The 12,454-nt window shown below is 32.3% G+C and overlaps 1 protein-coding gene across 2 annotated transcripts in view; it reads right to left on the bottom strand.

The window, feature by feature from the left end:
* The window catches only part of sigmar (Tumor necrosis factor alpha-induced protein 8-like protein sigmar), a 108,555-nt gene extending 96,183 nt beyond the window's left edge, over nucleotides 1-12,372 (bottom strand). The window contains exon 1 of one of the 2 annotated variants that reach the window (XM_074133688.1): nucleotides 12,194-12,372. The gene's annotated coding sequence lies outside the window, so the exon portion shown is untranslated. The remainder of the gene's footprint in view (nucleotides 1-12,193) is intronic. The other variant, XM_074133689.1, reaches the window with a different exon arrangement.
* Between the last annotated feature and the right edge of the window lie 82 nt (nucleotides 12,373-12,454).

Here is a 12,454-nt window from a genome sequence, read left to right as displayed (position 1 = left end):
AATACGTTGTAAGAAGTCCCCGCAAGCAACAATTTGCTTAAGGAAGTAACCGTTTGCACGGCCTTTCAAAACTACTGTACACGTATTTCAGGGCAAATTTTTGAGCTTCTATCATGATATTTTCTCCCTTTACATTTAAATTATTTTACGAAAAGAAATAAACTAATGATACAGTGCTCCCACTGAGACAAATCACTCAATATATTCCATGAAGTTGCACGCAACATTTACAGTATTAAATTAATAATGCGAAGTATGATGAATGAACTGGACCTAGCATGTTTGAACAATTTTTGGAAGGCAAAATGAAAAAAAAAATATTATTTTGTTCCTCTAGGCTATCCCAGTTTTTATTAACATAAACTTGAAATACTTCTCGAATACTTTACATCTAGCAGTTTTAAAAAGCATTAACATTACTGATTTAAACATTAAATATTTAGATTTTATGCATGTAATTTCTATTAAAACAAGTAGGGTTAACATACTCAAGTAGTGTAGTTAGAAGGTTGACAACGGCGAGCGGTAGTGTTACAACTAGTTGAGTGAAGTCATTTAAAATTGTTTTTGTTTTTCGCCAATAAAAACTGAAAAAGAAACAGTTTCTCAAGACTTCTTCTGTTTTTATTTTGTCTAAGATCAGTAAAAAAAAAAAGAAGTATTTTAAATGTTTATGCGCTTATTTAAAAGAAATTCGTTCAGCCTTTTAAAATATTCAAGTACATCAAAACCCTTTTCTTATTTTTTTGTTTACTTTATGCGGATAAAATGCACGAGAACAGTTACTGGATCTAAAGTAGTAGCTATTTTAGAATTCAAAATATCCAACAAAGCTGGTTGAATCACTTTTAAACACGAACATATTCCTAATTATTCGTTCATTACCCTAGTTTCTTCTAATTGTCAAACCAGTTCTGTCAATAACACTGTTGACCCAACTACATCATATGAAGCCTGTTTGAATAATAATAAAAAAATCTAATGTAAATGTTCTTCAAGAAGTAATCCTGTAAGGATGATTTTTTTTTTCTAACTCTGAAAGGAGTTCATTTTACAATTAGTGAGAGAATTGCTTCTTTATTGTAGAAAGAAAAATAGATTGCTAACGTACTACAAATTCTTTTCAAAAAATGTTTTCCAAATTGAAAGTGAATTTTTTTAAATATTTGAGAAAGAACATATTTACAAAAAGAAAATTAATTCGATGTCAGTTTGTGTGATTAAAAAAAAACTTACCACCCAGGTAACAGAACTGCTTGAGGTGGGATCGTAAAGCTAAGATATATTGTAGTATTTAGGGTTCCCGCTGTTTGGTTAATAAAAGTAGGATAGTTAGTCAAACTAAGAACAACACTGAACGGTTGTTAGACTTAATGAACGCCTGGAAAAATAGCTTACATTGTTAATTATGAACCAGAGAAATTCGTTGGAAGCACAACTTTTCATTTCTGATTAGGAATCAGTCATTGGTTTTCTCAAGAAGTTTTGGATTTTACTAAACATTTCGTTTTCGTGGTTTTAGTCAAATTTACCTCGCATTATTTTCTGCACAACACATTAACTCGAATATTTCAAAGAATAGTCTTTGTGCATCCTTTAAACAAAATGCTCCAATTTGTTTTAATGTAGAGTCTAAATTCCCAACCTTTTTTGGGACTCACCGTCCCCTTTTCAGAAAAAAATAAACTTACCAGCTCCCCTTCTTGCAAACAATAATCTAACTGTAATCCATAGGTTCTCAACTTTATTGGGTCGAGGTAAACTTTTTCAAAGAATGATTCGATAGCACTCGAGTCTTGGGTGAAAAACCAGAAAGATTTAGAAAATTATTTTGTTAAAAGATATTAGCAATATTGGCGTATTGTTCAAAATTTGATTAAGGGATGTATATTACTAAAAGAGTAGATGTAATATTATTAGTGAGAGGGCTGAGTCTGGTGTAATGACACTTATTTTTCGATATTTGGTGCCATTTTGTCATCTGCAATCTTAAGTCACCGCGTTCCACTATTGAAAATCAGTTTCTATTGTTTGCTAGTTGATTGAAGACTACGCTAAATCCTGTTTCGGCTAAATTTGGCGATGAGAATGCAATAAAAAACTTTCTGACTGTAGCCCATCCGGCTGGATATAATACTGGACTTTCCCTTTGAAGCCAAAATTCTTGATATCCATTTATTAATTTCAATTTTAACTCTAAAGTTTGTTGACAGTTCTATCAACTCCTCTTGCAGTGATAATTCTGCTGTTTGTAGGTTTGTAGGAAGGTTCTCGGACATAATCTGGAATGATCATGTTGAGGACATTCCGAAATCTATTTGTAAAACCTTCTTTAAGTGCTTCCCAATGCTGGCAATCTTGCCATAACCTACGCACGGCTTATGCTTTGGCTCCTTCCATTCCCTAGGGGGACGCCGGCTAGTCCTCAACGCCCACTAAATTTGCCTTTGACCAAAAGTGCCCCTCTAGATCTTTTCAGCTCCCACTGATGTAAACGAAAATTTACTTTTAAAAATAATATTTTTCTATTATTTGAAAACTAGTTATTAGAACAAATTTGTGCTGTTAAAATGTTTTTCTGCTAGAATTGCTAAAGGAAAAAGTATGTGGATTTTATTGAAAAGAACATTTTCAGTTGTGAGTAAAAGTGTGATGAATAAATTCTTTCGGGAAGCAAGGCGAGTAAAAACCATCTCCACAAGGAATGTTTCTGCAGCTTCGCTTTCTTTTCAAAACTGAATATTATAGAAGCATTAGGTGTGGATCCCCACACTATAATCCAGATTCCATCCTTGTATGGAACTATGAAAAACACAGCCCATTCTAAAAATATTTACAAGAACTTCCCTTAATTTACTTGTTAAATAAATTACCTCAGATAGCTTATAGCTCAGTTTATTTATGTGAGTTTTCAATTAGTGACTGTCCCAGCGTCATTCCCAAAAACATTGCCACATTGAGTATCCCTTCCTATTTCCCAAAGCTGAAAATAATAAATTTTAGTTTTAAGTTCGTTCAATATCAGCTGATTCTGCTTTAGTCAAACAAAATATTTTAATGTGCAAAGATTATTATATCTTTACGACCCTCGCTTTTCCGATCACAGTTATATCATGGGTACATAAAATTTTATTTACGAGAAGATCGATTCGCTAATAAATAACAAAAATAATAGTAATCCTAATACTGATTCTCGCGAAGATTTCCAGTTTAAATTCACTTAATACAGAAGTCTGATTAGTACAAACAACGCTTTCTGGAAATAATCAATCAAAAAACTAGAAACGTAGATTCTTTGATTTTTGTAGCATTTTAACTTTTGCAGCTTTCTTTAGTTGGTCACAAAGTCTCACTAAACAGATTTCCTTCTTCTCAAAGATCTCCACGAATTTCTAGATCACATCAACTGTGCCAGAACCTAGCCTGTAGCTAAATGATAGGCCCTTATTAAATTATTCCACTCGAAAAAAATTACAAACCGTTTAGCTGCAAATAATAGTGTGCTGAAGAAGGAATAGTGTGTGACGTAATAAATAGCTCGAAGGCGGATTTGTCTTATCAGCGCTTTTATAAGAGTTGGAAGCTCATTAACGACAAGTTCAGCTATTTTTAATCTCTTCATTAGCACACTGCCTTGTCCTTGCATGCATAACGTGTGTTCACCGAGCAAAGAGAGAAATTATCAATTTGTAACTTCGAGAACTACCCAAGGAGACCAAAACGAAGATCTCAACCTTGTTTTTTGGTGTTTTGTTTCTGCAGTAATTTTTTCTTAAAAAAAAGATCTTGCAGGAAGTATGACTCATTTGATTTTCCCTTATAGATGCGATCAATAAAAAAGAACATATTCTTTTTTCATCATAATCTGTAAAACTGGTGCACGATTTCATTAAATCATCCTTTTATCATTTATAATACTTACGCTTGGAAATAGTAGTTATAACTATTTCTTTTAAAATTTCTTTAAAGCTGGCATCTAAATGTCTCGATGAGATGAATCAATCTGATTCACACATTTGTAAAGCTCATGCTAGCATATAATCAACATGTAAAACGTAAAAACAAATTCAAACATATTTTTGAACACAATACGGAAAGAATTAAATAAGAATAGTAATTGTACACTAGAAGTACATTTTAAGTTGGGCTAGTTCTGAATAAGAATTCAAATTTAATTAAAATACAACTCATTAGAATATTACAAGAATAGGTATACTAAAACAGAAGTAATGTATGTTGATGTAATATGTTCAAGTTCATGATGACACTGTTAGGGAAACGCCAAATTAACATTTTCATCAATAAAACATCGCCAAGCTTTTATAGTGCATTAAATTTTGTTTGTCCAAGTACCTAACTTGGATTGAGCAATATTGTAATTTGAATTTACATTTCCATAGAGAAATATGACCGTATGTTTCCTATCTTATCGTACAAAACTCTTTATTTTCACCATTAGTGACTCAGCGGTGCGAACGTTTTGTTCTGTCTCTAAACCATCCCCAACTTTCTTATACTTTTGAATACCTTCCCCTTTCTAAACAACCGCGAGTAGCTACGAAGTTCCACACTCTACAATTCGTTAAACAAGAATTGCATCATTTTCAGGTAGTAAAGATTAAACTCAATGAGTTTAAAATATTCACTTAAAAGCCCTTCAAAAGATAGCGGAGGAGATTATGTAGATGGCATGTTGAAGTATGAAACAGAGAACCTAAACAAATGGTAGCTAACAGATGGGATATGTTATTTCATACAGGATTATGAAAATAAAAGTTAAAAACTAATGTGTGAAAAAAAATCTTAACATTAAAATTACTTAACATCAAAGAAGGATTAAACATAGTACAAAGTATGGATTAAACGAACATGTGTCCATATCAAAAATTTGTTAATCTTCAAATGTAAAGAAAAAGAAATTTGTTCTGTTCGTACACCTTTCTGTTACAAGAACCCATATATTGCCATGATGCTGATGCGTATAGCGCACGGTGTTCTTATTCAAAAAACGTGATACCATGTAAGTTCATTGGCAATTAAAGCTAATGTTAGTGTACTGCCTACCTAACGTTAGTGTTCTCTCTTTACATACTTATTACCAGTGAGCTGTGAGGGGCATCTAGAAAGGGAAAACCTAAGATCAGTTAGCTGGACTCAAATTCAGGATCTTCGTCTTGAGTCCAGGATACTGCAGCTGAGCAGCTAATCCTCTGCCTAAGAGAATAATAACCTTTTTATAGTTTTTATTTACTCATCACTATCAATTAAAAAAATATATTTATTCCGAAAATACTTTAATAAACTTTGTAAAGAAGCGACATTGTGCACATAACTTTTAATTTGATTTTTATTATCTTTACATTGCATTATTAATTATTATATTTTCTTATGATTTTAACGAATAGCATTATAGATATAAAAGTAACAATAACATAACGTTAGCATAATTAAAAGAAGAAATGTGGTTATGCCCACTCAGGGATATAGGTATATTTGCTGACAACAATCACAGAAACTGGAATCCTCCGTGTTCAGGAGTCAGAAGAAGATCCAATAGACGATTTGTTGATGTAAGTATTGCTAAGAAAGGAGTGATAAGCTAAGTGAACATGTTTTTAGTCGCAAACAACAATCACTCTTAATGGAAGCGAAATACTGATGAACAGACAAAAAAGAGGAGTCTAGGACCTGGGGGAAAAAGATAACCCTCCTAAAAAGGGGTGCCTTAGGGCATAGCCCCCTCGTGCTTGACTTCGTTAAGCTAAATATAGAACACTTTCACATTCATTAAATTTAAGAAATCAAAACACTTGTTCGCTAAATTTCATATTAGAGCAAACTTTGTGGCGATCTTCGCAACTTTTCCGTGGCACACTTACACTGATTAGACACAACTGAAAATAACGGGTCTAGTGGTTCCTTTATAATTCATTCAATATTAAAAGTAATAAGTACAGGATGATCAGAAAAGGAGGGAAATTTCGCCAGGTGTGAGTAACAGCTGGCCAGGGCAGCTGTCTGTCGGCGCACGGCCCTTGAGGTGTCGCGCCGTCTTACTTGGTTTAGGCACTGCGTTTTCGAATTTCAAGCACCAAGTAATAAGTGAAGCAAACTTGAAAAGAAAATGAAACAGAAAAATTGAGAATTACGTTAATTTTTGTATTTGTTGATTGCACTGTTTCCAAGTTTTAATAACTTATTACAATAGAGTTTGATGCATATTAAATAACGTATTAAGGAACGAAGTAAAATATAGAAAAGTAGCAGCACTAAAGGAAAATAAACTGAAAAAATAGATAAATGTTTACTTTAACATAAATGTATTTTGGTATTTACACTAGATTTAACATTTAAATACATTTGAATACTATTTATCCAATAAAAATTTAAGCTTAAACTTCTCTGTGGTTTAGAACTTATTGATATAAAAGAGATCAACATTTATGTGCCAATAATAATAAATTTTCGCAAAGTACTGTGTTCGATTCCTGATCTCTAGGGCCTTGGATTGTATTTAATGGTTAATAAGAGAGATTTAAAGGAAAATATGATAGCTATCCGCCTCCGTCCACGACTCCAAATTTGGTAGTTGAACGTAAAGCCTGTGAAAAAGGTAGATATAGACAATGTTCAGGAATTTTATTATTATTTTTTTTTTGGTTGATTTAGCAATAAAATCTATTTTTAAAAATCTATTGTGTTACTGACTTCGGAAATGTTAAGATACAATTTCTTTAATTCATTACAAATTACAAGTAGGGCATTTTATAGGAAACCGACTAGAGGTAATTGTTTTGGCCGTCATCTCACAACACACAAACTGAATCACTGGTCCACTTATATTCAATTGCATTATTATCAATTCTGTTAATTAATTCTTAGTTGATTAATCATTCATTTTAATTTAAACTGTTCTGTAAATTGGCCGGTAACTAGAGCGAAGAATCTGATTAGTATCATCTGAAAATAATTTTTCTTCCCATACTTTTAAAATGTGTCGTTTTATGTTCGTGTATAACTTAACTTTCTAGTAAATATGTAAGAGACAGGTACACTCTCAGGTGAAATCAATGATGGATAACCGTTCAAAGTATTCTTGGGGAAAGCTTAAAAGAACTTTACGATTCTGTTGATGAAAATTTACGATTACCAATCAGTACTGAGAAGACTGCAGTAGTAAAAAAGTCATGCGCACGTTTGCCACTATATGTTTTCTATTTCCTTAAATTTATTTTATTCGTTTTTTCGCCAAATTACAGTATATCGTGTAAATGTGTTCTAAAGAACTGGGACCCCTCGATAAAACTGTGGTAAGTCACGCTTTTTCGTTTATTACGTTCACAAAAAAAAGTAAAAACAAAAATATATCTACACGGTGACGTACAACAATGCAAGAGTTTTAAAAAAATAATACCTAAAAGAATTTTATGAATTTGATTTCATAATAAACGTAATAATAATTTATATATTTAAGAGAAAGGTTTAAACATAACTGAAGAAGAAAGTATATCTTCTACAATGTAATGAAGCAAATACCTAATTAACTGAATTTTTTAAAACAATACAAACTTTCACTTTATAGATGAAAAAACTGTTTTACTACTTTTTTTTTGGATTTTAAATGATTTTTTTTTTTTTGTAATTTATTTATTATTCACAATCTACAAAAGAATAAAATGCAATCAGTGAATATGATGAAAGAAGACTTTATGGCTGGATCAGCTTGAGGAGAGAAGCTGCCCTCCGGCAACACTCTCGCTGGAGTTTCTTTCACTACTGGAGCTGGTCACGAGGCCAACAGCGTTTCAATCGTCGTGGAGGACGATCTGGAATCGTTGTGGAGGCAAGATTTTGAATAAGAGGATTGGTACAGAATGGAAGAGAGTCAAAGAATTTTCTATACTTAGATTTAGATTCGTCAGTTACGTATGAGATTTTGAGGTCGTTATGGAGGGTAGAGTTAGAGATATAAAATGGAGAATTTTTGATTGGAAGGACTGTATTTTTTGTGAATTACAAAGTTTGGCTGAACCCCACAGTTCGAGTCCGTAAGTCCAGATCGGTTTGAGTACGCTGTTGTATATTAGTCTTTTATGTTCCAGTGGTAGTTTGGATTGTCTGCCAATTAGTCGTAACAGTAATTTTTTTCGTCGGTTGAGTTCAAGTCTTTTCAGTTTAATGTGCGGATTCCACGTTAGTCTATTGTCGATGTACATCCCAAGGTAGCGAACTAAATTAGCAGAAGGAAGAGGAATTGAGTTAAAACTTATAGAGGGACAAGAATTACGACGCAGAGTAAAAGTTATCTGTTCGCACTTTTGAGTATTGAATTTAACTCTCCACTTTTTGGCCCAGGGTTCTAGTTTGTGTAAATCAGATTGTAGATGAGAGGAAGCGGTAGTGGCGTCTGAGTTAGAAAAATGATTAATTTCGAATATTAAGGACAGAAATATTAATAAAATATATTGGTAATTCGCAATTTTAGATACTGGTTTAACATAAAATTCAATTTCTCATTGATTTTTTCTGGAGCACTTCAACTTAAATCATAATTATTCTTGTGATAGAATAGAAGCACTTGGATTTTAATTAAACTTCAGTTTAAAGTACTTTTATAATTTTACACCAAGTCAATGATTTTAATTATTTCACAGAGATTTTTCTAGCAATGAAGTTCGATTCTTAATGTGTTTTTATGCATTATTTTAGTCTTTTTTTAAACAAAATTTAACTTTTACAAATAGGGGGGGAAAAATACTAAAATTATTTATTTCTAATAATAGGGAAGAGAAAATTTATCTAAGAAAGGAATTGTCCTCATTTCTGACTAACACAAGATTCAATGTTGTTCTGCCGGCAAAGCCTGAGAAATAGCCTAATTCCTTTGTACTGTTCACTTTATTTTACGTTTTGGTTAGATTCCAGCTGTACTAAGTAGCCCTTCAAAATTATAGACAAATATCTTTCCGATCAGTAGCGCAATCAGATTTTGTTATTTTCTTTGGATGGAGATTTATGAATTATTCATCTTATTTAGGTTACATTACAGCTTAGTCACTTACTTGAAATCATTAAAATAGACTGAATCAAGTGCCCTGCTGTCGGAATAACCTAGATGGGTACCAGAAACAAAGATGAAGAAATGGTACTACATGATTGAGTATTTCTTGACCGTGTGAGGAACAAGGGTGGTTGAGAATTTGTTCTTTGGGAAAGAAAAACGCATGTCTTCAAGATTTACCTAGACGTTCCTCTTTGATCTAAGCAAATAAGATTGGACGGTTGGGTCTCAACTAAAGAGAGTAAAAAGTTCCTACATTTACCAAACATGGGCAATACAAAATAGAAATAAATAATGCAAATAAAGGAGAAATTCAAGTTTAATGAAAGTTTAATTTTATTCATGATAGTAGCCGGTATACGATTAGGAGCTACCATTGCAAGCTTGCTATAAGGGGTGAAACAAAGGATATTATCGTGTACAGCAAACTCAGACACCGATATAGGCATAAATAGGGCATTGTCGGATTTCATAACGAAGCATTGACACGGCGGAACAGAACTACTGTCTTACTACTGCATTACAGATGCAGTTAGGAGATTTTTACTGCGAATAGACAGAAGAAGACATCTCTTCTAGAAGTAGGGACCTCTTTAAATATATTGTAATTAACCTTTTTCGAAGTATTTTGTTCACGCTCCCCAAAAAAATACACACAGACACGCAGAAAGTGATGAATGACATTAAAATAAACTTTCTTAGAATAGAATCTCGAAAATTCTTTCTTTGTAAAAGTTTGTTTTCAAAAAACAGGCCTATAATTTCCATTTCGAAATTTTCATAGGAGTGTTTTGAAGCAGAGCTATCTTTTTATTATGCTACCCCTACAGCTACTTAGAGGTAATTTCCTAATCGATTAGTTTTTAAAATAAAGAAAAAGTCCAATAATAATAATAAAAAAAAAAATTATTGAATGGAATTATAGAAATAATTGTCGATAAAGTTTTAAAAGTTTTAGACCTCCGAATTTTTTACCCTCTCTTAGAGATATGATTTTCACTTCACTGCAAACTTTTCTCATTAGTACCCTTCTGAGCGAATACCCAAACTTTAGAAATGTTTCCTTTCTGTTACTTAGTCTGCCTTCAGTGCGTAAATTAATCTAATTATGATATTTCAAATATTATGGAATTTATTCAGAATGCATTTTATTTCAAGAGATCGTCGTTCTTACAGTTCAAGTACTTATTCTTAACAATTCTAAGTAGCACAAGGTATTTTAGTATATCGCTTTGTGAAGGACTTATATTTTAATATTATTATCGTACGCAAATGAAGGTTGTATATAAATACATAATTATTAACAAACACAGATATGAACAAATATAGATGTGGCAAGGTTTGATATTGATGAGTAAGACAAAAACTAAGTAGATTTTAATTAAAATTAATTTTTGAATAAGTACCCTTAATACGATTAAAATACAATTAAAGCCTGGGTGTTTTTTTTTACCTTAAAATTCAAAAAGTTAGTTTATTTATTCAATTATCAAGCTACAACTTGAACGAGGTTCTTGTTTCGAAACCCTTTAAATAATAGGTGCTATCTTTAGAAGCAAAAAACTTCAGTCATTTCGTTTTCATCTCCTAAAAAGTGTTCCAAGTAGGCACAGGAGTTGGAGGATGGGTAAAGTGACAGAAGAAGAAGCTGAAAATGAAAATAATGGATTGCTGATGATATAAGATATTTCGAATTCTTGTTGAGAAGTATTCATTTCTCCTCTCTCAAATTAATTTCTGGGGCGAAAACTAAGTGATGGGGGACTCGCATCCGCTTTCTAGTCACAGGTATTCGAAAGAGCTTCATAAGCCATCCCAGGTGTACCGGTTTCGAGGAGGTTCCTCAAACTTTGATTTCCCCACTGAAGTGGCTCAATCCATGGTTTGGGTCAGTGATAAAGAACCAACAGAATCATCATTTAATTTGGTTTCGATATTAAAAAAGAGTTATTAACAGTTTCAGCTGTTCTTCCAACACTCTCAACATCATCCCTGCACGCAAACAGTTGAACGGATTATCGCAGGTAATCAATCATTCTTTTTGATGAAAGAAATTAATTCGGATTTTGAATTGAGGATTTATATGGTCTTGAAGAGGTCGTACGGCTTGTTGAGACCTATATAATGATGGAATGTTTTTTGTCTTCAACTTCTGGGAATATTGCCTCTGTTTTCCGAGGTGGTGAATTTAGTTGGTAAAGCCTAATTTGCCAGCCGGATCCAGGAAATTTGCAAGGATCCGCTTCTTCTGCTGCTGTCGGAAGTGCTGAATATAGGGGTAGAGTACAGTAGGAACTGCCTCTCCCGAATATAGCGCCCTCTCTAATTTTAGTTTTCAAACCAGCCTGTATACATGAAAGTCTTTTCCTTCGACACCATTTACTCCAATAAAGGCACTGTTTAGCGTTACACTTTTTTTTTAGAAACGCTACTTAGAATAAATTAAAAAAACAGCAAAAAAAATGCCTTAAAAAAATATGAACCCTAGGTATTACAATTTTAGTGGGTAATAATTTAAATTGAGATATTTATGAATAAATATTGTGTGTTTAATTAAAAAGAAAATCTCCATTTCAATATTAGAGTTACATGTACCATGAAAATCAGGATGCCCCACCACATTAGAGTCAACCCTTGCTTACTACCGGTACTATAGGGGGTGAATATAGCAACATGTTGCAGTCCCCAACATAATTCTTATTGTTATGAAGGTTAATAGAGTTTAAATAAAAATGATTTAGTTAATTTTGCATATAAAAATTCACTGAACTAATATATTTGTCATATTAATTAATTTTGCAGGAAGCACTATTTTAATAAATTAATCTTGTGTTTATTAAAAAAGAAAAATTGTAGTTCAATATTAGCTTTTAGAATAATCTAGAAAAAAATGTTTTTAACCATTAATGATAATAGCTTGATTGGATGATAAAACAGATCTCTGCAGTAATTTGCTGAGGTGACAACAGGATATCACATTAACAACTATTATTTTCTTAAATTTAAAATAATTAAAACATTCATTAATTTGAAATAAATAAATAAAAATGACGAAAAATACTACTAATTTAAAGTTAAATAATTATTTGTGAAGTAAAATAATAAAATTTCAAAATAATTATAAAAACCGACCTGTTAAACAGAACGTTCGTAAATGAATTTCCGCTCCTTTGATAACGAATTGTCGACAGAATTGAAGTGTTACTACACGAATCGAACTACGACAGTATATGAACTGAACTAAAAAACCTCCACAGACCACACTATACAAGTGAGGTGTATAGCAACAGTTAACACCGGTGTAGGGGAACCGCCTCCCAAACATGGTGTACTTATAGACTGCTGCTAACGTCAGCACCATCTATTACAATAGTATTCAACTAACCATGTATA

This window comes from Rhodnius prolixus, unplaced genomic scaffold (genome assembly GCF_049639745.1).
Source record: "Rhodnius prolixus isolate KJV_2025 unplaced genomic scaffold, Rpr scaffold_10, whole genome shotgun sequence".
Classification (NCBI taxonomy): Eukaryota; Metazoa; Arthropoda; class Insecta; order Hemiptera; family Reduviidae; genus Rhodnius; species Rhodnius prolixus.
The sequence above is the reverse complement of the archived record's forward strand: the minus strand, read 5'-3'. Positions and strand labels throughout refer to the sequence as shown.